The sequence below is a fragment of the Narcine bancroftii genome, chromosome 3 (assembly GCF_036971445.1).
Source record: "Narcine bancroftii isolate sNarBan1 chromosome 3, sNarBan1.hap1, whole genome shotgun sequence".
Lineage (NCBI taxonomy): Eukaryota > Metazoa > Chordata > Chondrichthyes > Torpediniformes > Narcinidae > Narcine > Narcine bancroftii.
This window is the reverse complement of record NC_091471.1, coordinates 129,672,567-129,681,096: the sequence shown is the minus strand read 5'-3', so window position 1 is coordinate 129,681,096 and position 8,530 is coordinate 129,672,567. Positions and strand designations below refer to the sequence as shown.

At 50.3% G+C, this 8,530-nt stretch overlaps 1 long non-coding RNA gene across 1 annotated transcript; it reads left to right on the top strand.

Annotated features, from left to right (window-relative positions):
• Positions 1-619: 619 nt before the first annotated feature.
• On the top strand, positions 620-6,868 carry LOC138757550 (uncharacterized). The gene is made up of 3 exons (XR_011353671.1): positions 620-824; positions 1,984-2,828; positions 5,184-6,868. It is a non-coding gene; the product is annotated as an uncharacterized lncRNA (long non-coding RNA).
• The last annotated feature ends 1,662 nt before the right edge of the window (positions 6,869-8,530 follow it).

The window sequence follows — 8,530 nt, the reverse complement described above, 5'->3', positions numbered from 1 at the left end:
GAGGCCTTGCTGCCAATGCAATATCTGATGTGTGTCGACAAATTAGAATTTGGGATAAACTCCCACTGAAAGTATTTAGGCAGATAACAATAGCCTCAAATGTGCAATGGTTGCGTTCCCAGTTTTGTCAAATTTTATGCAAGAAATTCAACTAATGCCAGATATTAAACTTGCAAAGAATGCTTTGAGGGCAGTATGGTTAGTGTAATGGTTAACACAACAATATTACAGTGGCAGAGCCCAGGTTCCAGTGCATCCTGTCTGTCAGGAGCTTGTATGTTCTCCTTGTGAATGCATAGGTTTCCTCTGAGCGCTCCAGTTTCCTCCCACATTCCAGTTTGTGGGCCAGAAGGTCCTGTTATAATGCTGTATCTCAAAATTAAATTAAACAATTAAACATTTAAAAGGACCCGTTCCCTTTTCACTAAGCACTATCAAAAAATATATTATTTATCTGCAGCTTAGTCAGTCACTGATTTCCATAAAGATTTGTGTCTCAGTTGTTTTCAGATTCTCAGGAGCTTGCAAATATAAAGAATGGTGTGCTATGAGTTACTTGACTTCAAATCAACTTCCACGATTCCTATTCATGGGACCTTTCACATCCATTCCTTTCACAGGGCAAAGGGGAGAGTCCTTCAGGCAGGGCTGCCTGCTGGAAAATAGAGAAGGAGGAGGAACCACCAAGGAGTGATTCATGAAGTCGGTCTTTTTTTTGTCTTTGCATGGACACACGAGACACAAAGGAAGACCTCACTGAAGTATGTCTCACGCTCCATACAGACTTCAATGACTCAGCTGGGCAAGGCCAGTTTTAAAGGCTGGTAATGTATCAATAGTTATCAATATGGAGGGTCAGGTTTCTTTCAAGCTGAAATAGTCACATATCCCATTAACCCTATGTAACGCAATTGAATGCACTCAGAGACAAGTGAGGAGAACAAAAACGCTTTTAATAGCTTATAATCAATGGCCGGTGGATACAATAGTCCTCAGGTGGATCTGAGGTAGGGCAAGAAAACCAGGGTTTATATTTGGGTAGGCGAGAGAGAAGCCAGCCCTCTGAACAATACATAGACAGTGAATTCCAGTTCACAACATTCACCCTGTGGTGGTATGTCATGCATGATGTCATTACACTGCTCGGTCACCAGGTATATAAGCCCGGGGGATCCCTTCCCTCTCATTCTGGCCGAGGCTTGTACAGAGACAAGACCAAGGCCTCAAAGCCTAGCTGTATACCAGTCTATTAAAACTAGTGTTTTACCTGCACTCTGCCTCATGTGGATTGATGCTAGTAGCCTACAATTTAATAGACTGCTATACATCTCCAGAATGGATGCCCCGCTAGACTTCGACTCAGCCGAGACCCGACTCAGGAACCCAGGAACAGAAACGGGCCCTGTGCACGTGCAGCCAAAAATGGACCGGCCAGAAAGCTGTGAGATCGGGTTCAAGAGCAAGGGGGGGGGGGGTCGTCCATCCTACAGTCGTGGTGGATTTTAGAGGGGTCAGAAACACCCCAAGACAGGTAACAAGCAGCAGAGTGCCTTACCTGTTCACGAACTCACCGGGACCAGGATCAGCTGTGCAGCATGCGGAGATCCTGGGGCAAGTAATGAGCACCAGGGCAGCACACGGGGTACCTGGTGTACAACCAGGAGTCACACCAGACATGGGTGAAGGGCATACGGCAAGTCGCCTTGCTGATTGCGGTTTACTGGCAGGATCGGGGACAGGCTGTTACCCCAGAGCCACTCCCAATCATCTCCGATTCCCTGGAGGGGGCCCGCATCTCCACAGGGGTGAGCAACCACATGCGGGAGGGATCAGGCCCAACATCCACCTACCCCTGCAGGTAACAAACCACAAGCCGAGGCTCAGCCAGGTACTGCGGCGTGAGAAGCTTGAGTTGGATCCCAGAAACCCCGGTGTGAGCATGCATTTCAGCCAGTAGTATTGGTTTTTTTTTTAATTACGCAGGGGTAGAGAGAACGTCAGAGGACGAAATGCTGATACTACTGCTGGCTCAGCTGCGAGATGGTCCGTACTCGTTAATTCAGGACGCCAAGTCATGGACACTCGACAAAGACATTATAATAAGGGGCACAGTGAGCTGCACTCCAGGCACAAACTCATGACCAGGTCACAGCAAGCAGGGGAGTCTGTTAGAGACTTTATACTCGCGCTTAAGGATTTGGCGAGGGCTTGCAATTTTAAGACAGTATCTGCCCAAGAGTACACAGACGACCTGGTGAGGGACAGAATCGTAGCTGGGGTCAGGTCAATGGAGATAAGATAGGCTGTTGGAAAAGGAGACAGTGAGGCTAGATGAGGCTGAAACCATTGCAGAGGCTCTGGAGGACTCTAGGAGGGAGCAAGAGGAGTACACTGAGCTGGACTCATGGGCCACTTACAGGGAGAGGTGCACAGATGAACAAGGGCAACATTCTGCAGCAACTGCCTCATTAGACCGTTCCAAGTGTGTTTTTTGTGGGCAGCTAAAGCACCTCAGAGCCCACTGTCCAGCTAAGGAGAAGGACTGCTCGAGGTGTGGAAAGAAGGGGCATTATCCGAAAGAATGCAGAAGCCGCAAGGCTCCCACCAAAGTCCTCTCTCATGCAAATGAGAGGCGGGAAAGATCTTCTCCTTCCCCCACAGGCAAGACAAAGCAGAGTGGCATGTGCTGTTGGCCATCTTGGGATGCCGAACAGAGGACACAGCAACCAGATGACGTCTTCGGTACCGAGTAGTACGATCAAGGTTGGGATGAAAGCTCCTATCAGAATGGAGGAAGGGCCAGGATGGCCTCATTATGACTGAATCAGGCAAGTTAACATGACCAATTGGATGCAACCATTTGTATTAGGGTTAATGAGGCTACTGTAAATTGTTTGGTGGATAGTGGGAGTACAGAGAGCTTTATAGACCAAGGGTTGGTAGAACACCTCACAATAAAAATGTATCCCAGTGACCCAGATCCTAATGCCATCTATCAACCATGTGACTAAGGGCAACCACTTCTGCAGGGTCACTCTGGAGATCCAGGGTACAGCGTATGAGGAGTTTAAATTGCTGGTGCTCCCACGCCTCTGTGCTCCAGTGCTGCTGGGGTTGGATTTTCAGTGCCAACTGAAAAGCATCACAATGGTGCACGATGGGCTGCTTGCCCCATTAATACTTAGAAGGAAGCATTACTGCAACCTCATGGCCCAGAATATAGAGCCCCCCCCCCCTTTATTCATGCATCTCACGCCTGACTGCACCCCAGTGGCCACCAAGAGCAGGAGGTACAGCCCAAAAGACAGGGAGTTTATCAGTGCAGAAGTCCGTAGACTCCTGCAGGAAAACATTATAGAAAAGAGTTCCAGCCCCTGAAGAGCACAAGTAGTGGTAGTGAAGTCCGGGGAGAAGAAGCATATGGTTGTAGACTACAGTCAGACCATCAACAAGTTCATGCAGCTGGATGCATACCCGTTTCCACGTATCACAGACATGGTAAACAGCATTGCCCAGTGCAAAGTGTTCTCCACTATCAACCTCAAGGCAGCATATCACCAGTTGCCCATTGGAAAGAGCAATAGGATATTCACGGCGTTTGAAGCGAATAGCAGATTGTACCAGTTCCTGCACCTCCCCTTTGGTATCACCAACAGGGTATCCCTGTTCCAGTGGGAGATGGACCACATAGTGGACGAGTACCACTTAAAGGCGGTGTTCCTGTAGCTGGACAACGTTACGATCTGCTGCCCTCACAAGCTGACCATGATACTAAACTTCAACGCTTTTTTCGGGCAGCAAAGGACCACAATCTAACGTACAATAAGGATAAATGTATCTTTAGCACCAGGAAATTAGCGATCCTGGGTTACGTGATGCAAAATGGGAAAATCAGCCCGGCCCCGGCCCGCATGCGCCCACTGCTAGACCTCCCCATCCCTCATTCTCAAAAAAAATTAAAGAGGTATCTGGGGCTGTTTGCATACTATGTGCAGTGGGTCCACAATTACGCCGACAGGGCCCGCCCACTCATAAAGGCCTCAACTTTTCCCCTCAGTCCTGCTGCTATCAAAGTCTTCAAAGAGATCAGGGATCTGATCGCGAAGGCAACTTACGATTCATTGATGAGACGGTCCCTTTTCAGGTAGAGACCAACACCTCAGACATTGCATTGGCTGCCACCCTGAATCAAGAGCGGCGGTCAGTGGCCTTTTTCTCGCAGACCCTCAAGGGGTCTGAGGTAAGACACTTGGCAGTAGAGAAGGAGGCCCAGGCCATTGTGGAAGCAGTGCGGCACTGGAGACATTTTCTGGCCTGTAAACTCTTCACCCTTGTCACGGAGCAATGATCTATGGCATTCATGTTCGATGACTAGAACAGGAGGATGATAAAGAATGATAAAATCTTGTGCTGGAGGATAGAATTGTCAAACAGCTACAACATCCTATACTGTCCAGGGAGGCTCAATGAGTCCTCAGACGCATTTTCCAGGGGCACTTGTGTGGCCTTTAATCACATATTCCAGCTGCAGAGCTTGCACAACAAGCTGGGCCGCCCAGGAGTCGCGGGTCTCTTCCACTTTGTCAGGGTCCAAAACCTCCATTCTCTGTGGAGGAGGTATGGATGGTAAGCAGGGGTTGTCCCTTCTGTGCAGAGTGTAAACCACAGTTCCACCGGCCAGACAGCATCCCCTTAATAAAAGCTACCAGGCCTTTTGAGCAGGTTAGTCTTGACTTCAAAGACCCACTTACGTCCTATGATAGGAACATCTATTTCCTAAACGCTATCGACAAGTACTCACAGTTCCCCTTTGCTATCCTGTGTCCCGATGTCACCGCAGCCAGAGTAATAAAGTGCCTGCAATCTATATTCAGTTTGATTGGGTACCCTAGCTATATACACACAGATAGGGGTGCTGCCTTCATAAGCACCGAGGTCCAATAGTACCTCAGGGATAGAGGCATTGCGGCCAGTCGCACTGTGAGTTATAATCCTAGGGGGAATGGGCAAGTAGAAAGGGAGAATGCCACCATCAGGAAGACGGTTCTGCTAACTCTCAAAGCAAAGGACCTACCAGTAGCAAGGTTGCAAGATGTGTTACTGGAGCCTCTGCACTCCATACGCTCTTTATTGTGTACCGCCACTAACGTGACACCACATGACCGTATTTTTTCTTTCCCAAGGAAAGCCGCGTCAGGCACCTTGCTGCCTAGATGGCTGATGTCTGCGGGACCAGCCCTCCTTTGCAAGCATTGCAGACACCACAGGGCAGACCACGTAGTGGAGTCCATGGAAGTGAGGCACTCGAACCTTCACTATGCCTACGTCGCATTCAACAATGGACAGGAAGACTCAGTGGCCACCAGGGACCTCGCACCGGCAGGAGACGTGGGCAGTGCAAAAGAACTACAGACCCCTACAGATCAGTAGGATGGGACGGCAGATGATGCAGGAGCACCACAGGCTATGGAGCATCAGCAGGAAGGAACCACGGTCGACGCAGGAGTGTCACAGACCCCCATGGAGCAGCATGAAGAGCAGCAGATGAACACACCCCCACGGGCGGAAAGCCCTGCACCCACACACCATTCCCTCACCCAGGGCCAAGACCCCCAGGCCCTGGCACCCCCCACCTCCCCTGCCCCAGCCCCCCAAAGTTCCAGAAGGAAGAGGAAACTGCGTCAAATACTGGAGTTATGAATGAGTGCAAAGAGACAGAGGGGGTGGAGGGGAGGGTCAGTCACAATTTTTTAAGTTGGGGGTGAATGTGGTGGTATGTCATGCACAATGTTATTACATCACTAGGTCAACAGGTGGCTCACCTGGTGACCTTGTATATAAACCCAGGGGGATCCCTTCCCCCTCTTTCTGGCCTAGGCTTGTGCAGAGGCAAGACCAAGGCCTCAAAGCCTAGCTGTATACCAGTCTTTTAAAACTAGTGTTTTACCTGCACTCTGCCTCATGTGGTTTGATGCTAGTAGCCTGCGCACAACCATTCCTTCAGAATTGAGCCTATAGGTGAAAAAATGTGACCATTCATTAAAAAAAAACTTAATACTTTACAAATATTTTCAAGTTAAGTCTGTTGTGGGTCTGGGAATTCTGGTTGAGCACTGCAGTACTGGAGGACTTTGGGCTTCTCAAACTTCCTGGACCCCCTGTGGTACAGGTCAATGAGTCTCGAGGGCTCTGGCTCAGATCATGGAGTGAATTGGTCCACTTACCGAGCAGTGTCCTCCGGGACCCTGAGTGGGATACCTGGTAGTTCCTAGCACACTTGAGAAATCGGACCCTCAGTTCCAGCCGATGCCATGTCTCTAATCAAGATGGTATCCTTTCTGCCGTCAGGGTATGCCACATAGGCATATGTTGGGTTGGTGTGCAGCAAGTGCACCCTCTCGATCAGGGGGTCTGTCTTGCTCCTCCTTACATGCGTTTTTAGTAGAACTGGCCCTGGTCCCATCAAACAAGCCGGGAGAGTAGTCCCAGATGAGGATTTTATCGGGAAGGTAAACATAAGTTCGTGAGGAGTTGCGTTGGTCACCGTGCAGAGGAGCGACCTTATGTAGTGGAGCGCCGTGGGTAGGAGTTCTTGCCAGCGTGAGTCTGGAAGGTCTTTGGACTGGAGAAATAATTTCATGACCTTCCATACAGTCGCGTTCTCTTTGCCAAATTATCTGATCCCCTATGGCAGGGGTATCAAACTCAAATTCACGGAGGGTCAAAATTAAAAACTTGGACTAAGTCGGGGGCCGAACTAAATATTTATTGAAAATTTTCAACAACATCTGCATGTTTTCTCTTCTTTCAACATATGTAATGTTAAACTTTTTCTTATTAAAATAAATGTTTAATAATAGTTTTGGATAAACTCTTTCCAGAAGCATTAACAAATGAGAAATAAAATATTCAATAAATAATATTTCTCTATAGAGGATTTGTCAAATGTTGCTAGTGTGCTGTCGAATAGTAAAATCTGAGGGCTATTGAGAATGTGGGAGAATAACATGATTCCTGAAACAATCAAATGGGTGACTGATTGTGGGCATGAACTCTAGCAGGGTTATTTGCCATGCCCTTTTTCCATTGGTACAGATATCCTTTGATTTGCACACTTTTCAAGTTTTATGCCTAATGAGCTTGTATCAAGGTGCAGGACCATTTTTAACCAGGAATATATTTATCACTGTGACATGAAACTATTGGAAGATCGTTTTATCCTGAGATTAAAGTTCATAATACTTACTCAGGCCTGTGTGCGGGAGGGCGGGGTTTGCGGGCGATCGGGTTGGACAATGACATTGCGGGGGCATTGGCTCTTGCTGCAGGGCGGCATCTCGGCGGATCAGCGGCCCCGTCACCGTGAGTCGCGGGTCGGCCTGCGGCAGGGAGGGGGAGTGGGCAACGGTCCTGGCGAGGTCAGGCCCCCCCTGAGTTTCTGCCGGACGCCCCTTGACCTGCTGAGTTTCTCCCGGACCTCCCTTGACCTGCTGAATTTCTCCCAGACCCCCCTTGACCTGCTAAGTTTCTCCTGGACCCCCTCCCCTTGATCTTCTGAGTTTCTCCCGGACCCCTCCCCCTTGACCTGCTTAGTTTCTCTCGGACCCCCCTTTGACCTGCTGAGTTTCTCCCGGATCCCCCTTTGACCTGCTGAGTTTCTCCCGGATCCCCCTTTGACCTGCTGAGTTTCTCCCAGATCCCCCTTTGACTGATGAGTTTCTCCCGGACCCCCCTTGACCTGCTGAGTTTCTCCCGGACCTCCCTTGACCTGCTGAGTTTTTCCCGGACCCCCCTTGACCTGCTGAGTTTCTCCCGGACCCCCTTTTCTTTCCGTGCTGGTGTCCGAGGACCTTTCCAGGGCAATCTCCGCGCTCAGGACCGCGCTGGGATCCCGGTCAGCGGTGGAGGAGCAGGTGAGCGCGGCTAATCCCGATCCAGCCCACGCCACTCCCAAGATTGGCGGGGGGGTTCCACCCTACCTGCCCGACCAGCCTCGCTCTCCACGTGTACTCCGGGCACCCGCCGCTGGTCCAGTGGGAAGGCGCAGGGCGGCCGGTGGCCGGCGCCCCCATCGCCTGGCGGGGAGCCCCAATCTTCCCTCCGGCATCCCGGCTCCATCTGCAGCTCCAAGAAACGCTGTGCCACTGGGGTTCTGGGCTCTGGGAAGCGGCCTTGGCTTCCCCTGACACCGGCCAGGTCGCGCTGCGGTGGGGGGATGGGGGGGTGGGCGGGGGGACACGACAGCGTGTTTATAAAACCACCCACCACTACTTTTCAAGGACCAGGATTTTTCTCTCTCTCTCTCTCACCCTGGGACACAGCGGTTACTGTGCATGCGCTATACTGGCGCAGCAGCCAGTACATTTTTGATATGATCTTCCGGGCCAAATATAATTATATAGTGGGCCAAATTTGGCCCGCAGGCCAGAGTTTGACATGTGTGCCCTATGGATTGTAGCTAGTCGTCCTGCTTGAGGCGATGCCCCTTACGAGCAGGTACTGGTGTAGCTCTTCATTCATAAATGATGAG